Source organism: Dermacentor variabilis, chromosome 10, assembly GCF_050947875.1.
Source record: "Dermacentor variabilis isolate Ectoservices chromosome 10, ASM5094787v1, whole genome shotgun sequence".
NCBI classification, from domain to species: Eukaryota; Metazoa; Arthropoda; class Arachnida; order Ixodida; family Ixodidae; genus Dermacentor; species Dermacentor variabilis.
Window position 1 is genome coordinate 38,373,909 of NC_134577.1, and position 19,397 is coordinate 38,393,305.

The 19,397-nt window shown below is 41.9% G+C and overlaps 2 long non-coding RNA genes across 3 annotated transcripts; one reads left to right on the forward strand and one right to left on the reverse strand.

Annotated features, from left to right (window-relative positions):
* Positions 1-1,496: 1,496 nt before the first annotated feature.
* On the reverse strand, positions 1,497-4,817 carry LOC142559495 (uncharacterized). The gene is made up of 3 exons (XR_012823132.1): positions 4,406-4,817; positions 2,398-2,607; positions 1,497-1,564 (listed from the first exon to the last, which is right to left on the reverse strand). It is a non-coding gene; the product is annotated as an uncharacterized LOC142559495 (long non-coding RNA).
* A 2,686-nt stretch (positions 4,818-7,503) lies between these two features.
* LOC142560340 (uncharacterized) lies at positions 7,504-18,865 on the forward strand. Of its 2 annotated transcripts, none has more exons than XR_012823348.1 (5): positions 7,504-8,779; positions 9,522-9,612; positions 12,366-12,551; positions 14,361-14,522; positions 18,162-18,865. It is a non-coding gene; the product is annotated as an uncharacterized LOC142560340 (long non-coding RNA). The 2 variants fall into 2 exon arrangements; XR_012823347.1 differs by having other exon boundaries at positions 18,159-18,863.
* Positions 18,866-19,397: the final 532 nt, after the last annotated feature.

Genomic DNA, 19,397 nt, shown 5'->3' on the forward strand with positions numbered 1-19,397 from the left:
AGCTACCCAGCGAACGCGGCACCGTGCCGATTTGCCTCAAACGAGCCCCCGGAAGAGAGAGAGAGAGAGAGAGAGTAGTGGAATTCTTGCAAACAAGCTTTTTTTTATGGCCCGCGGTCGGATAGCGCGCGGATCCTACGCGTGCTGGCCTGCTGGAGCTCGTTTCTTAGATGAACCCCCCACCCCCCGTTATCGCGACGTTCCTTGCCGGTCATCGCCTCAGAGAACACAGTGACTGCCTCACCGCGTTGCTCGCCAAAGCGTTATAAGGGCTGCACGAAGAATGCGCACTTCGTGGCGAGCGGTCGGAATCCCTATTTAAAAAGAAAAAAAATCGCGCACATACCACGCATTGAGCATATCGGTGCAGGCGAGGCTTTGGCAAACCGGCAAGACGAAACGGCGCACTTTGATAGAATTCGATGACGAACGAGGTGTAGCGAAGTGACGCAGCCGTGAGATATCTGACGCATCAACTCACCAGGGAGACGGAAGATGAATGGGGATGAGCTCTGGCAGGGGAAGTCCAAATCCGCAGGTACGACGACGAGAGTAACATTTAAATAACTAGGTTTATTCACTTGGCATCTGCCGTAAGTTTAAACTGTACAAAATTATTTACAAAGAGAACGATTTCATACCCGTCGTCGTCGGCCTGCCTGACCGGCCTGGTCTCCCCTGGTGAAGTTGCGCCGTGCCTGCTGCTGTCTACACTGTAAAAAATTTCCGTAATTTTACGGGGGATTTCTGTCATTATACGGAGAACTGCAGATAAAAATACGGAAAGTGTGTCATATTTCAAAAATACTGCAAAATCTGCCGTTAATATACGGAAAGTGCTCTCCGCCCTTACAAAAATTTTTAGTAACATTTTATAAACCGTCTTTAGACAAATGTTACTAGAACCTATCGACATTCTATAAACCGTCTTTAGACACCGTAACAACTTCCTAGTAACCTCCTACCGACTATTGGCCACCGATATTGAATTGAAAGTATAGATATAAAATGTCGATAGAATTCTTATCGACTGCTTATTATCTTACGTCGGTAGAAAGTGTCAACTGTGAAGCGACTATTTATTGACTGCCTTTATACATCCTAACAACATGCTAGTAACATCCTGTCGACTATTCGCCACAGACAAATAGTTGACAGGATGTTAGTAGGAAGTCATTAGGATGTATAAAGGTGGTTAATAAACAGTCGCTTCACAATTTTTAGGAAGTACATAAAATTTTATTCAGAGGTAATTACTTTTGCAATTATATATTGCAAAAATAAGCTTTCATTATCTCTGAATAAAATTTTTATGTACTTCCTAAAAACTGTGAAGCGACTGTTTATTAACCACCTTTATACATCCTAACGACTTCCTAGTAACATCCTGTCAACTATCTGTCCGTGGCGAATAGTGATTTCCAAGTGCCTAGGTGTGACATGCAACAGAAGAAGACAGGTTTACATTTGTGCTTGAACACATCCATTTAATATCCCCGGGCTAGTAATGAGGACGAGTTCTCCAGCTGCCCTGAAAGTAGTCTGAAATGTTGCGTTGTGTAGTCTAGAAAAGAGAAGAAAAAAGGCAATATATTAGTTTTGCTGCAGTGACATTGCAACACACCATGCATCTGATTCTTAAAAAGGAAGTGCACAAGACACAAGTTTTCAACCCTGTGAGCTCTAAACATCTCCACCTGTTTTGTGCAAAGTCCTAAAATGCATGAAATGACTGAATTAGTGCATTAGAGCTGGGAGCGTGATGGATGTGCCTAACACCAACAGATGCATGACACATAAGCTCTATCATACCAATTGTCATCTACAAACAAAAGCTGTAAATCAACTTCAGTTTAATGAACTTCGATATTCGTATTGTGACCAGTACATGGAAGTTTCATGTGTGAATTATCTTAGGAAAGGCAAGGTGCCAGTCAGAACTGTGCTGCAGCTTTGCTTAGGCACAGGTACATAGAAGAGTTGACTTTTGTGTTGCACTTAAGAACCACGAAATGATACAAGCAACATGTAAGCAGTTGAACAGGCATTATGGACGTTCTACAGCAAGATTAGCAAATGCCTTTGCTGTGCAGGCAGACATTGTCAAAGCGAGCTTGTTACTAAACATGTTAGCTTTCCACAAGAAAGGATATTATATTATCAGGGCATTCATATGACCAGGGCCTCTATCACAAAAATACATATGCCAACAGTAATGACAATTTTCTAGTTATGGTGGCAAAGCTTGCATTATAATATGCTATTATAATCAGGTTAATAGCTATTTTAGCAGGAAAGAAAGGAGTATACCCTAAAATAGCACTGAAATTGCCATGAAAGGAGTTTTGTTGAAAACTGCACAAAGAATATCAAGATGCTTTTTTGTGACATACACACCTAGTATGGTGTTGACCTTCTTGGAATCCAACGGATCCTTCTGTGGAAGGCATTTGACAGTTGCCCAAAGAAGGACCTCCCTTCAATGTCTTCTATTGAAAAAGGGGCTTTAAGGAGGCGCTCCGCGAAGTGAAAGGCTGAGTTGTTAGCATCCAGGCACAGCCTCTTCAGCAGACCCTTTTCAACATATACACCGCCACCAACGTCTACCTGTGAAACAATACAACAAGCACAGATTCATTTTATACACGTATGATCAAGGAATGGTTAGGAAATAGGGTAAGGTTTGCAAAAACAGAAGTAGCTGCTCTTGTTGATTCGGTTTAAAGAACAAAGCAGCCTTACGTATACCATACATGCATTGTACTGAGCTATGTACTTTTACGTAAGACTAGAAAGTACTGCGAACTTCAATGCGAAAGAAAGACATGCATCTGCCTAGAACTAAGCAAATGTGTGCCACCCCTTGACACAGAGTGAGATCTGGTGCTGTTTTAGTGATTAGCAGACATTGAAAGCTTCAAGCCTCATCGAGTATTGGGCCAAGCTGTGCTCGATTAGTGACACACAAGTGCTCGAGAACTATCAAACAAGATGCAATCGTCTTCAAATACAATTCTGACTTCCCCTTGCAGACATGCAGTTCTCAATTTACTGACTGCACTTAGGTGTAAAGATTTTGTCTGACAGAGTGAATAAACCACATACACAAGCAGCATTTTCATAGTTAGCATAGTCTTTAATAGGTACTGATACCTTCAATTTAGAAAGCCCTCTATATTGGGCCTCATCAAAGTAATTTCATAAAAGGTTTGTCAAGGTAGAAGCATAGAACTTTAGTCATTAGAAGACAGGTGAAAGGAGTTAATTATTGCAATGATTACTGGAAATTGAATTTTAGACAGCTCATCCCTATGAGAAATTGATGCAAGCAGTTTGTACATGTCACATAAGCATTTAGATATCAAAAATAGGGATTAGAGAAAACCCTCCCTTGGAGGTTCATTAGTGCAAGCAGCCATGCCCTCGAAAAGACATAACTTCTTTTTCTGTAGGCAGAAAGAGGCTTGAGTATTTTATTGACACATATATGTGCCCATGCATATATGTTGTCTCTGTTGTAAACTTTTTTTTTCATGTACATGCAAGGTGTGTTTATAACATCTCATTGTGCACAAAATTTGCGTAATAATTTAAAGACCGCGATTTTGTAGCGATGCTATTCCTTTTCGCTATTCGTTAGTGGGCTGACCGACGCCCCGGCCCGTGCTACGTACTGCAGCTGCCGGCCGTTAGCGGTGGGCGAGAAGAGTGATATAGAATCGAGGGGTAAGTAACGCTACAAAATCGCAGTCTTTAAACTATTACGCACTGCCGTAACCTACGATTGCAAGAGCTGACATCTCGTTATTAAGATTTGGTTGGTCTGTGTTTCTTAAAGGCCGGCGTTTGATTGAAATGTCTAGATTAAAAATAAACCTCGTTATTGTAATATCGGCCTATATCCGCTCTGTAACATAGAAGACAAATACGCGAAGACACTCAAGAACATAAACAATACACACAGGTTCTCGCGACGCGGACCTCCAAACCGAACTGTATACATACAAAAACCTTCATACAAGCTTCTATCTGCTTAAGCGTCAAACATAGCAATCGTGTGTCAACGCGCAAAGCCCATGATACATCGACGTATACATTACACATGTACTGTACTTGCGGGAATGCCTATATAGCGAATAACTTCTTGCCAGGAAACTACCGAACGAACACCACCTTTCAATGTGTTTTCATAATTGTGTGCCCATTCAGGCATTGCAATCAAGGCGGGTAGCAGAATGCAAGTACGCTGTAACATCAGAGGAAGCTTTCGTGAAATTGCTTGCTAAATGTGCACAGCAACATGGCTAACATACGATAGGAAAGCGCTTTGCTCTAGCTAGTTACACAACGCTCCTTACGTAAATCATGAGCTTCAAGAATGCGCGCAAGCGCCAAACTTGCTTACCTTTCAAGACTTGGCAAACGCTCCTTCGTCTAACAGGTACAGAGGCACCGACGTTTCTCTGGCGCAAGCACTGTAGAACTTGCGATGAACTCCAGCTCCACAAAAGCACAACCTTCAACAGTCTTCCATACACTACGATTCGAAGCCCCAGTGCCAGACTTTTTCACGAGAGCGCGGGCAGGCAGCTCGGCAGAACAAAGGCAGCTCGGACGGGCGCTGTACTAGGGCACTCATTGTCGACACTGGTGGATCGCTCGAAACACACGGCGAACTAATGGCGTTACACGAGTCCGGAGTGTTTGGGATGGTTACTGCACACGACAAGGAGCACATTTTGTCTAGGCACTTCTAAAATATAACTCAAATACCACCTAAATGCAAGGAGCATTCACAACAACCAACGTGGTGTGTCGACCAAACAAATACTGCCGTAGCGCCACTCTGCGGTTTTTAGAAAAATGTATCTTAAATAAAAAAATTGCGTGTTTTTTCCTAATAACATTTCGTAGGGTCTTTTAATAGATTTTTTGGGTCCAAAAGTGTGTATATTGTACTTTGTGATACGAAGTTTAAGGAAATGTATATATAATAAAAACGAAGCGGATGTTGCCTTCAAGATTCGCAATTGCTTCAGGTGCATGCAGCTTGCAAAAGCACGGCCTTCGAGATCCGACTGTCACTCAAAGGAAGCCGTAGCTGGGAGGCGGACAGGCATTTAGGCCCCAATCGTTGGGTTTACAGTGTCTAGGTAGGCTTCCTTATTTATAAAGAATATACAGGGACTTAAGCCGAACCATGAGCGAGCTATACAGACACACGCGGTACGATTCGGTGTCTGATCCGACGTGCGGCGCTGCATGCTCCGGCGATTCGGGGGGGCACACGGTGCGTGCACATGTGCGCATGGCGTGCATCCAAAAGATTGAGCGGCGCGTAAGCTCCGCCCACATCCAGCTCCCCAGCTTGAGCTCATATCCACGTCGAGAAACGCAATATAAACAGCTCTGCACAACACTGCTTCGCTTTACGCGAACACTGTCGATAAAATTATCCCCCTGCGAGTAACAGAACACTTCACGACGGCGCGTTGTCCACTGACGGCTCTACTAAAGCCAGCGATAGGGCCGGTAGGCATAGCTAGGCGGACGCTGCGGCCGACGGCGCTTGCGATCCAGCCCGAGCTCGTCGAGGAGTGCTTATTTTTGCCAAAACAATTAACACTGTACACATTTGGTCGGTCGTAATTAAATACAATTGGTTTACTCGACGCAGTCGTTGCGAAGGGCAAACGTGCAAGCGAAGCGAGCGGCCTCGCTCAGACGGTCGGTGTGTGATGTCTGCCCGCGAAATGCCCTCGCGTCGCGGCTCCCGATCTCGCCAGTAGCTTAGTGCTAGTGTACTAGGCGCTGGTTTGCATAACAGGCACACGTTCGATATAATTTTACTGAACTGGTAACTATTTCATGTCGGAAACAAACTGCAGCAGGCAAAGAAAAAAAAACTGCGAGAAACCGGCCAGCCAGCACCGCCTCCGTTGGACGATGAAAATCTGCCCGGTTTGTCGCACGCCGGACGTCCGATCCGGCGCTTCGGCACGGCAAAACACCTCGATTCGGGCTGCCGTTTCGGCGCGTCGGACGCCGGGTCGGACACCGAATCGGACCGTGTGTCTCCCGTTTTGGTTGGCGAACACGAGCCGATCAGCGGCGCGTCCGTGCAGCTCCGTCTGCTTGCAATGGTGCATGGCCTACGGACTTCTTTGACACCTACTGAGCACGAATTCATGATCACCGCTCACATGCACGCTTCCCATGGCGCTAGCTGTCGTGTTTTCGAGAATACGTGCCCTCATGTTGAATTGGTGCGACCATATTTCCTCTTAGCGTCCGGTATTAGAATCAATTTTTTTCTATGAACATTCTACTATCATCTGTTACTAGGAAGTTGATTAAAAATCAGGAAAACAGTTACTGTGCAAAAAAGCATTTTTTTTAAAGCAGCCAGTCTTTGCATATTCATTTATAGTTGAGATTACGTTATCTGTTCATTTTTCACTAAATAATTTTTAACAACTTTCTAGTAACCAGTGTTACTAGAAAGTTGATTGAAAATTGAGGAAATTTACACCTGTGCATGAAACAAGACTGTCTTGCACCAGCCATGTTCACTGAATAATTATAACCTTATTTAATAATATTCATGCATGTTTTGTAACTTGGGTTATGTACTTTAAGAACATAATTATTTTTATTGACTTCCTATTGAATGGTGTTTCTAAAAAGTTAAAATAGTGTGTCTTAACTTTCTAGTAACTTTCTTTTTACATACTGAAGTTAGAAAAGAAGCAACCAACTTTCTTTTGACAAACGTTACTAAAAAGTAAAAGTCAATAGGATGTTACTAAAGTTGATAGGAAGTTGATAAAAGTTCTAAAGAAAGTAAGGAAGCATTTTTGTATGGGCGTATTCAGCTTTACGGACATTTTCACTGTAATCATATAACGGCTATACACTGTTTTGGACGAAACAGAGAGAATTCCGTATTTTTGTTATCTGAACATCCGTATATTGTGAGAAAATTTAAGCTGTCTGAATGAGTGCTCGTACTCATAAAGTTTCAGCTAACAATACTTTATTGAACACGCAAACTGTACGCATTATGAAGTTGCGTACAAAATGTGAGAGCTAGCCTTCTACCAAAAGCTGCAATAACAGATAGTATAAATATATATACGCATCTTCTATTCCGGTCGCAGTTTGCCGCGCATATGGGCTTTGTAACGCTGATCATATGCGCAAATATATGCGTGTTCTCGCAATGTTCTCAAATTAAGCGCTTTTATAGTTAATAACACAGCATATATGTTTAAGTGAATGAAGAGCCGGGGACATACGTGCATACGTAAACAAGCTTGCGGCACTCAGGTGCTGGTGCATTTACGCCAGCATTTACGCCATATACGCCAAAAATTGTGCGCACTCTAAATCAGTACCGAAACGCAGGGAGTGGTATAATGACCGTAACTGCGTTTACAATTTGGCAATAAATGGTCTCGAAGGGGACTGGCGGCCTATAGATCCAAGTACAATGGTCGGAGGAAATTTTCGAATGCGGCAAGCAATTAAACCAAATGTCAAAGGGCACTGCTGAACTGCAATGTAGTTGGTTGAACTCATTCCCATGATATTTACCAAATATCTCGTCTCTGACAATAACTGCCCATTCATTGAGACAAATCGATTACGCATAATCTTCACTGTTCATGTGTTAATTCTTGCGATAAGATGTAATCGCAAACATTTGGCGCTTCATCTTGAAACAAGACCGGTAAGCGCGCTCGTTCTTGTACGGTAGAATAAAGAACGCGAACATGCACCGACATGTGTGAACTACTGGAAGGTGACTGAAGATGAAGGACCTATTACCGTGCTAGTACTGTGTATACTGTCAAAAAGAAGAAAAAAATAATACGGAAAGACAGAATGCCCAGTGTCGAGATGTAACGATTCAAGCTTTATTTCTTTTTGACCTAGAATGCAACACCATTAGTTCCATGTGCTTTATGCATGGGTAATGTTATGACACAACTCATTATTTACCCGTTCATTACATGCACCAACCAGCCCAAATTATCACTGTACTAGAGCTTATGGACGCATCGCAGTGCACTGCTTTGCACTTTATTGTAGCACAGGGGTTTGCTATCGCCAGTAGCGAATGCTTTGGTTGACCTCCCTGCCTTTCAGCTTTTTGAATTCTCTCTCCCTTTGTATAAAACGCACTAACTTGTGGGAGAGAAAGCGTTCTCCTCTTTTAGAATTCAATTAATTGTCAAGCAATTATATTGCAGTTCGAGTAACTAGAGCACAAATGCGAAAACGAAACCGATTCTGTTCGGTTCTCCGCGCTCAGAGTGCGGCACCAGGAGGCAGCACGCGCTGCGCGTCCGTTGGAGTGGCGGACGGAGCTGCACATGTGTAGTCAGCCGGCATTTTTCGAGTCGTGTTGTAAGTGTTGTTAATTCGCCGTAAATATCTCTTGATTTGTACTCAAGAGTGGAGCAAGACCCCAAGGAAGAGAGATTGACGCATCGGGAGCGAAGAACAGAAACGATGGATGGTTACGCTGCTTGGGTCTCGGCACGTTCGAATTGGCAAAGTTCCGAATTTGTCGCTGTGTCGTGTACGCTTGTGCGCTCGTCATTTGCTGTCATCGCGCGGAGATATTTGCGCTGGATGTCTTTCACTTCGTGCACGCTGCGGCATCGAAGAAGTTGTCCTGTGTTTGGGTGCACGTATGCGCTTGGACACGGATAGCCTGCTTGCTCTCAACGGGTGTTCAACAGTCTACGCGCGCTCGTAACTTGCTCATGAGGTAAGCCCATTTTAATCTTATTTGGTTTGCATAACGTAGGTGTTAAAATGATGTGTGGTAAGCCGGTGTCGCGAACAGAAATATTGTTTCAAAAGACCACTATGCAACGTCTTAGGGCAAAAATGACGCATGAATGGGGAAAGGGATCACCCTATCTTTTCAGATCGATTCCAGTCGTAGCGCGATTGGCTCGATCGCAATTTCCGTGAGGTACTTCTAGCCTTTTGTTCACTCGCGTTAAAAGCGTAGAATAAAACTGCGTTCAGTTGAGCTCTTGTATTGACGCTTGTATTGGCTTGAGAGCATACTGTATCCGATACAAGAACTTCTGTTAAAATACGGAAATAAATGTTCGAGGCAATAGCAGTCGCTCACTACCTGTGATCGTTACTTTCTTGCTTGGGTGCACGTTTTAATTGTGACCAGAAAAAAAAAGTTCTTTGCTCTGCTGTGTTTCCTTGGTGCAACTTTTTGCGGTGCAGCAAGACGTGTTCCTTCGAATGATGACTGGGCAGTCAAGGCATTCGTGTCAGTAAGCAAGCAGTAAACGGGGTATCAGTGCGAAAAAATTTGGACCTACAAGAGAAGCGAATGGTATCATCATAGACTCTTTTATTTGACGAATAATTCAGTTGTGTTACTAAAGCGGAGAGTGGATATGCATGAAAGTCAGATTGTATTGATACTCAGCAAAAACAAGGTAACTTATCATTACTAATCAATCCTTTTCTTTTACTGAAAGGCAAGTTGCTGTTGTGCTGGAGCTGAGAAGAGGTCTGCTGCCTGCAATGGGTCCATCTCTCTCAAGTTATTGCAGTATTGTAGCTCTCAAGGTGAGTGGATTTTTTTTCTCTTAGCTATTTGCCACCTGAATCATGACCGTTTACTTAGCTGTGTAGGTGATCACTGTTTGACATTGGAGTGCTGGTGGACCAGCACTCCTTTATGATTGCAACGCATATGACAGAGTGCAGCTGTGGCAGTATGCAAAGGTGTTAATCTATAAGCCAAATTAGGTTCTTTGAGGTAATATGTTAATATATTGATGACATTGGATTGTGGTCTAGCAGGCAAAAATGCTAAACAAGAAGAAATTTTAATTTGCACTTGGTAAGATGTGCAAGCAATTCAGGCTGTTATACATGAAATGGGACATTTGTAGATGTCTTCTACAGTGCTGCAGTCCTGAATTGCTTCAGAGTTGAGTGATACCACTATAATTTCTCTGTAGAGCATGCAGCACAGTTTAGCATTGGGGGAGGCTGGCATCAACAGGCGTGTACTTACTGTGAAGTTCAAATGAGGTGTTACTGTTAGGGTAAATATATATAATTTATGGTTTAATTCTAATCTTGTGTCAGGCAGACATAGTTTACCCACTTGGTTAAACAATAGAGATGTAATATCTATGTATACAAGTGTTACCCATTCATTTATGCCATTTAGACAATGGCATAAATGCGTGGGTAATACTTGTGTACATAGACAATACATCACTATTGTTTAACCAAGCGGTGCCCCTGCATGCTAAATTTTACAGGGCTATTATTAAGTAATGTCAGCTTTTGTTGTAACATTAAGGCACCTTTTATATTATTACAGATTACCACCATTGTGCACCATCATAGTGTGATATTTACACTAAATGTATTTGACTTTGCTATAAAACCCTGCACAGCAGTGCATCATGAAATTTTTTTTTTATAGTTTCTGGCCTCAGAATGCACTTCACGTTATATTCTTGTTTGCAACAAGACTATAATGCAGGTTTCTCTCCTTATGTTTTGTGGCACTTCAAACTGCGGCGAGCTAAACCACTGGGCAGCAATACTGGATACGCTACTGCGTGTGGAGCTGTCTTCAAACACACACAAGGAATACATCATTGCTTTTTTAGCTCAAAACAACGGACACAAGAAAGACGACAGAACAAGGTGCTACTCTCAACTGACATCACTTTATTGCGTCCCTCCTTTGTAGACAGCAGAATCTAGAAGAACATGCGCTGTGAACACCCATGTGCAGCAACCACCAACATCTGATCAAAAAAGCACACTCATGCGACAGAATCCAAAAAAAAAACATATTGAGCACTGTACGAGGTTAAAGAAAGCACACTAATGCACTGTGACCCCAATGACTGTATGAAGAAAACTTCCGATAACTCTCTGGCGGAGGTATCACGGCTCTTTTTCAAAATCATAGCATCACGAAACATTGCGAACCTAAGCGATCCATACCAACAGGCACAGGTTCCCATTTGGCTCAACATTGTAAAATATGGAAGTGCAAAGCCATGTTTCGTGATACTTCGATTTTGAAAAAGTGCTGTGATACCACCGCCCGAGAGTTATCGGAAGCTTTATTCATACAGTCATTGGGGTCACAGTGCATTAGTGTGCCTTCTTTAACCTTGTGCAGTGCTCAATATGGTTTTGTGGATCCCGTCGCATGAGTACACTCTTGTGATTGGTTGTTGGTGGTCTCTGCACATGGTGCTCACTGCGCATGTTCTTCTAGATTCTACTATTTATAAAGGAGCGACGCAATAAAGTGATGTCAGTTGAGTGTACCGCCTTGTGCTGGTCGTCTTTCTTGTGTCCATTGTTTTGCGCTTAACAAAGTATTTATGGATTCACACCAACTAGCCCGCCAACACATTGTGTTGCGGGCACTTCTGAAGTACTGTCTGTCCAATAACCTTGGTGGCATGGAAGCGCCGTCCACTTCTATGCGTTGCTTTCTGTTTCATTGTGGCATCACATCACATTATAATCATAATGTGTATGTACTTTTTCCAAGAGACCCATATTCCTATCCTTGTGTTATATTTGCTGTCGCATTATTTATGTGCAAATGACTGACCAGTGCTCCAAGCTCCATTTTATCGCAAAGTAAACTACTGGTACCTAAACAGTTCTGTATATCAGAAAACCAAAGCTGAACTGCCGAACAGTACCAAGCGGCAGCCTTAGTGCAGTGTCAAGTAGTCAGATTTTATTGGTCATGCAGAGGTGCACAGGATAGCTCTTTATTACTTGCTGAATAATTAAGCTGTGTGAAAACTGAGTATTTACGTAGCTTCAACCACATGCTATTGGCCATTGCTCCTGCCCTCATCAAATGTGGAAGATTATCAAGGCATTTCCTATTCTCTTTTTCCTTATTACAGTGGGATTACTGCATGCGTAAGTAGGAAACGGATCACATAGGCAATCAAAAGCCAACAATGTGTAAACATGGAACATTGATTGTACAGTTTGATGACCCAGAATAAGTAGAAATACACCATAAATGATTGACAATTAACTTTTACTTGACACAGGGCTAGAGCATACAGTAAGCATACTGTATGCTCATACGGTGTCACATCAATTTAAATTTTAGTGTAGCTTTACAGTGTACGCTTCTATTGTTGCATTCTGTCAGAGGAATGGTAATGTTTCGCGTGTATAGCAACTAGACTGTCTATATACAGTAGTAAAAATGTGTGAACTGTATTTTTTAATGATTTGATAGAATGTGTAGCACAATAAAGCCAGACAATCAACGCACAGTGATGTGTCTTTCTCTGCACATGTTGCAGGTTCAAAAAAAGTATGGTGGAAGCTGTTGCCAAGGTTCCGACCAGAAAAGACAGCCAGTATAAAAGGGTACACGCCACTGATCTCTACTACAGGGGATGAACAGCACATCGAGCACCCTCGACTGAAGCTGGCCTTGTCCCGGAAGTTGGTGCTTCACAACTTTGCGGCAGCACTTTGTTGCACGGGTGTGTGGCATTTCTTCCCCTAACATGCCTGCCTGATGTGCCATAACCTACCCAAGCAGTGTTTCGAGGTGTCCAGAATTTTTCCATTGTAGTGTCTACAGTGTCGCTAACATAAGTGGCTTGCAATGGAAACACTGGTAAATCAGAAAAAACTTGATGTAAGAGAACACTATCGTATACGGGTTCAGATTGTCATAAAAGTGCTTACCAGACATGTAGAGACCTCCTAAAATGTGAAAAACCACAAAGAAAAGTTTTTCGGCAGCAATATTATCTGATCGCACGCACTAGTTAGTCCACCATATGCCCTGCTTCCAGGACAAGCGACTGCATGACATCGCATTTCCACTGGCTTCACCTGCATCCGGTGCGGTGTGCTGCATCCAGCGAAACATGTTAGAAATCAGTGGTGCACAGTGTTTTCTGTCCCCTTTCTCGACGCCTACTGAACACATGTTAAACTGTTTCCAAAGCAGACAAACAGAGGGAAAGGGCTCTGAACACATTGCATTTTAAAGTGGCTGGTACTGGGTAACGCAAGTACTGTGGCATAGTAGATTTGCACCAGGCAACCTGGGCGCCCAAAAAGGCTGCTGTTTACTTGCAAATGGCCAACATATTGTGAGCATGTTGAAGTACTTTTTTTTATTCTCATCGCTTATTTAGCTAATGGAGACAGCTTTCACAACTGAAGAAGCCTTGGAAGCATGAAACACTTCACAAAACCAGCTTCAATATATCGTGTCTGCATCACAATTTCATGGCTGCATGAGTGAACCCTCTGGTTAACATGTAAGAGAGTTCATGATGTTTGCCATGCATTATCCACTTTATTTAGAGGTCAACCCTATCTTGAGATTTAAGCTGATGTTGCGTTTAGAGAAATTATGGCCGAGAGCCAGCTTTTGAGAATACAGATTGAGCTTGACAGATTAAATGCCAGAACAAGTCGTTGAGGATTTCAGATCAAGAATCTTCAAAGGCCAGTTCATTTAGTGGTGTTAATATTCTGCTCGAAGTTGTTGATTGTTACGTTCATATGGTGCCCAAGCATTGCGGTAACAACTTCACTTGGAGTACATAGCAAGGGTGTATTCGATGTAAGCTTCTGGCTTTTTTTCTGTGTTTTCAAAAACTGGTTTCTTGTTCAGCTTAAATTTTCAAATTTTGCATTGTTGATTAGGTGTTGTGTCCTGTTTCCTTTTCCTGCAGGTTCTTAGTTAAACATCTGAATAGTGAACACAACTTGACCTTTTGCTTGATTGTCTAGATTACATGCCCTCGATGCAAAACAATTTCACTTCAAAACTGCTTGTACCATACTGAAAGAATAACTTTGAAGCAGCCATAGCCACCAATAACACGCAAGAGATGATTATGAAAATTTTAATATTGTTTTTGAGGGTGTCTTAACTATCATGCACCAAGATTTAGAAATATGTAAATGCGATGTAACTAGACAAAATGAAGGTGATGTTTGCCATCGCTTGGAGATACTCTGATTATATTGTGCATTCTGCCTAATTACATAATTCTTAATTAGTTATTAAATATCTCAAATAATTAAATGAAATGTGTCAACGAAAAGTTGTAGAGCAATATGAAAGCCTCCTGATACACTTTTTTGTTACTCTTACTCATTGTGTGCTACATAAAAGTGTTTTTCCAAGGAATAAGCCTGCGAATACACATAAAGTGTCTTGAGTGGCCAGTCATGTGTCAGTTTTGTGGTGCAAAGCCACGAATACAACTTAAATGGGTTCTTTTAAGAAATAGACTTAGCTCAGCAAATTATCTTTCTATGTGCAGCCTGTGGAGACAAGGTTTCTTAGACATGGCCATGGCCCTCAAGGAAGATGCCGAGGCCACAGGCAGTTCCTCCAGTGACCGTGAAAAGGTCCCCTGGGGCACAAGTCTGGTTTGGCACCCCTACCTTTCTCCTGCAGCTTTTCTGTCTACTTAGCTAACCAGGTGGGTCAATGATGGCAAAGGGAAAAAAGAATCAACAGCATCAAACGCAGAACTTGCTCAAGCTCAATGCATTTTTGGTGTGAAGTGTTTCCCTTGTCATTTATCAAAAAACGGGTAATAAGTATATGATTTGGTCTTCACACGGACACCTCTTTCCCACAGAGAATTAGCTGTAAAAAAAAAGCAGCTTATGAAGGCTTGAATATTAGCGAAGATGATGTGGCATAGATAGGATAATGATTATGAATGTTTCTAATGAAGGTAGTGGTAGTAGAGTGAATAATCAGAGTTTATATATAGATTGAAAGACATTTCATTCCAATGCCAGAATTTTAAATCATCCCAAATAATTCTTGCATTTTATAGTCTTCATTTTATAGTTCTTGATGCTTGCTTCTTGCTGACATCATTCTTATGCTGCATAATTCACCTGTTATAAATTCCCTATTTCTCCCGTTCAAGCAACTTTACATTCATCATAAGAAACCTCGTAGATGAGTTCCAGAAACTTGCTGATGAGATTAGGGGGCGGCGTGTACCCCAGGCTTAGATATGCATTCAAGAGCCTCATATCTTGCAAATGTTAGAAATACTCCTGCTAAGCAAGTTCTTGGTGTCATACAAGGTTATTTGCGAATACGAATTTGCCTAAATTTAGGAAACAGTCAATATAAAACATGTCAAGCGATATCGCTGACGATACACACACATTCCAACTGAACTAAATACAAATAAATATAGCACCAAATGCAGAATCATTGGCATGATGCCATTCTTTCAGTGGAATAAAATCTGTCCTGCATTGTAAATCTGGAATCCTTTATAATCCAGACTACTAAATACTTATGAGGGTTGTGACATAAAATATGCATGTATTTATTCCTCGTTTTTTTACTTTAGGACCCGATAATGCTTAAACAGCAGTGAAAGAACTGGGATCACAGTACCTAATACATTATATTGCTCCAGAAATCCGTTTCTCTGCCGATCGCAGCATTCGACACTAACAAGAAGGCACATGACACTTAGGGTGGTGCTATTCACTTTGATTGTTTGGGAACGAAACCCATAATGTACATGTTATGGCCCTGCGTGTCATTACGTTTGAACAACAAAAAGGTAGAGGGTTTGCGTTTTGCAAAACTGCATGGAGGTTTTCACTGTGTGCAATTAAAATTAGGAACCTTCCCAGCTCATACTAAATGCATTCTCCAAAGCTTTAGGTTATACAGGTGCACTACTTTACACAGAACACACTCTTTTCCCTCGTCACGGCTCACACTCTTAGGCAGAGTTACACCCTTTGAAGTGCCCCTTCTTCCACACAACGATAATTGTCATCTGCCTTTATGCATTTCCTTTCTTTAACGCTGCGAGCCCTGTGCTTTCCAGTAACGAACGGCATGCGCGTTATCAGCATGATAGCATTCCCGACAGCAAAGTAGCGGGCGTGGCGTTTTCAAGAAAGGAAACGCATCAAGGCAGATAACGATTATTGTTGTGTGGCAGAAGGGGCACTCCAAAGGGTGTAACTTTGCCTAAGAGTGCAGGTGGTGATTCAGATTCTTGAAAGGTGTTTCATTGTATGGGATGGCACATCACGCTTCACTTATTTGCAGAATATTGCATTCCAATTGTGTCATATGAGATAAATCCATTAGAGAGCTTTAGCTTGCCCTAAATTTATTACAGCTGTGTACTGGTAAACTGGCCGCAGCTTGCAGTGCTTGTGGAAAAACAATTGTAACTGCCATATTATATGTAACTGTTAGTGCACAGGCATCGGCAGCAGCAATGGTTAGGGTACACTTGTTTCTTCTATTCTGCGGTATGCATCCTCCACCAGAAAGTAGTTTTTTTTGTCTTCCTCTACTACCATATTGGAATGTGAAATGGGGTGTAATTTGTAGGATATACTCTTGCATAAACTTCATGAGCATTTATTCTTGTCTGTGCCACAGATCATTGTTGCTACCACTGTAAAAGCAGGGTGCCTGTTTACAGCACCCGTAGGGAACAATCTGTGAATCTTTAACGAACAGTAAGGATAATGAATAATCGAATAATTTTTAGTAATTTTCAACAAATTTAGCACTCTTTGCTTTCCACTATGGTGTTTTTAAAACTCTAATCTTGGCACAAGGTTTGAGTGCAGGATGTCATTTTGTGTGAAAGAGTACACTTGTGCGCATAACACCTCATCGTCAACATTCTGCTGCACAGAATGTCATTAGCTTTCGTATGCATTGGTCACTATCTCACAAACCGGTTGCTCCTTTGTTAGTTGGAATGTAGCATTTATGTAAAGCACATTTGATGTTCTAACAAAAAGCATTGTGCCCTCTTATCCCCTAATTCTCCTCATTTGATGCCTAGTGTTGTAATAGCATGGTTGACACCATAAGAGTCAGTGTGGTGAATAATTGTGTCTGGTGGAGTAGGGGGTGTACGTTAACTTCAGCAACTTTTCCAGATGACTTGAATCAGTATTGTGGAATGCTGTTTTTTTTGTTCAATCACTGTTACCAAGTTTCACTTTGGTTGTGGCAACAAGTATAATGTAGTTCGCTAGCACTCCTGTCACCACATATAATGTGCAGGCATCTGTGTTGAAAAAAAGACCAGCTAATGGTTTGCCAGGAGCTAAGGTCCATTTAGACCATTAAATTTTGAACTTACACTGGTGGAAATAACTGGTGAATGAAAACACACCCAGGAGAGCTGACCATAATATTTTCTTTCATTATAACACTGCTGAAGCTTTGAACCGCATTTGAACTGGCTTGTTTAAAAAATGACCCATTTCCTTGTTCAAGTAAGACAAAAGGTTCCACAGGAAGACAGAAACTTGAAGCCGTTAAGAGCAGCATGAATATAAACAGCGTTCGACGTTTTGCAATCTTGCACCTGGTTATATTATCCATCCCATTTTTTTCCACAGGCTGTTCTTTACTGTTTTATGGTCATACCCAGTTTTTAATTTTAATGTCCCTGTTTTTTAATATTTGGTTAATATATCTTTTCTTCATTGGCTTTCAACAAAATATATATTCATAATGTGCCTTCATTTACCATTTGCAGTGATCTTAACCAGATGCATCTTGATACAAAATTTATTTTCCTTAATTCTTCGTTTTCCTTTTCCAAAAGTGCAAACTGTTTATCTTGATACCTATTTTGTCTTCTGGGAAGATTGGGTCTACTGGATTAATGACTGCTTACATGTGTACATCGTTTTCTGTTTTGGTCACCCCTACTCTTGGCAAGTACTGACAGCATTGCTCATACCTGCTCCATCACAATCACCACTGCTAAGCACACCCTTCCTTCCTTTATTTTAACACTTTGGCTTCTCTTGACCTATTATATGCACCAGTTACTTCTCCCCCAATGAGGCTAGGGGCCAGTGAGATATGCACAATCCAAAACAACACAGCCAAGGAAAACATTTGCTACCCTAATGACAAGCACCTATGTCGAAATGTTGGCTGCAGCAACATCCCTTGTTCCAACAATGTTGATCTACTTACATGTTTTTCTAACACAGAAGTTACTGCTTTGTCGTGTTCTGTGATTATACTTTTTTGCCGCTTTCTTTAGGATGGATATTCACGAATACTATGTTTCTCCTAACAGCAGCAAGTTTATCCTTGCAAGCGTTTGGAGTCAAGAACAACTTTCACCAGGAAGAAGTGCAAGACGAGTGATTGAAGAAAATAAAGTTGCTTCTGTGACCTAAGAACTTGAGGACTGAAATGTTGCACCTTTTTGTATATATGCTATGCAGTGCATTCATATCACAAAGTGCAAAGTGTTTTATCTCTGCAGCCATGTCAGTGTGTTGGCAAGACAATTTTCTCAATGGTGACCTGCTGCTTTGACTATGAGCTGCCTTCATGACATTTGCATTAAAGGAGATGTACTATCGTGGACAAAAGTACCCTGGAAGTGCGAGCGTTGACCAAATTGCATTTCTGCTCAAGACTGCTGAAAACAGTGGGTCACGTATGCACATTCCGAACGCAGATGGTGGCACGGCTGATCCCAGCAAATAGCACACCAATAAAATTCGGTCAACTCTCGCACGTCCTGGGCAATTTTGTCCCCGATGGCACATTCTTCGAATAATGGATATGCTCTGCAAGATGAAATACGGGAAGCACCTGTACTTTAACGGATATAGTACAGATTTAGCATACGGAGTCTTTCGTTTTCTGAATACGGCAAGCACCTGTTTTTTAACGGTTATAGTACAGATTCAGCTTACAGTGTGTTCCGTTTTCTGAATACGAGAAGCACCGTACTTTAACGGTTATAGTACAGATTCAGAATACAGAGTCTTCCGTTTTCTAGATACAGAAGCACTCTTATCTTGTATTATGGTCTCTTTTTTACAGTTGTCCGTTCTACGGAAATGACCGTTCTTAATTTACGGAAGAGTGTTCGGTCACAAATTACCAGCAAATTTTCTGTAAAGCAAGGCAAATTTTTTTTACAGTGTAGCCTGGCAAGGGACACACGGACGAACCTCATTCGAACTGATATGCGTACAGCGGCAGCTAATGTTACAGGATGATTGCGCGGCCGTTAATAGAGAGGAGCTATAGCAACTGCGCAAACGCGCCGTCCTACATTGTATACGGAGCCGTTCACTGCTATATGGGAAAACAACTCCATAGTATTGACGCTCTTACAGCAGCTCCACCTTTAGAATGAACGCCCGTAAACACAATCACTCCTTCACATGTATCTGCGTTAGGCGTCATCTTTCTTCCCCACAAAGTGGGAGAGAAATGAAGATTGTGCCCGGTGGAATACTAATAAGGTGCTATAAGAGCGGGCGGCCCGGTAAACATCGGAGTTTTCGCGTCCCGT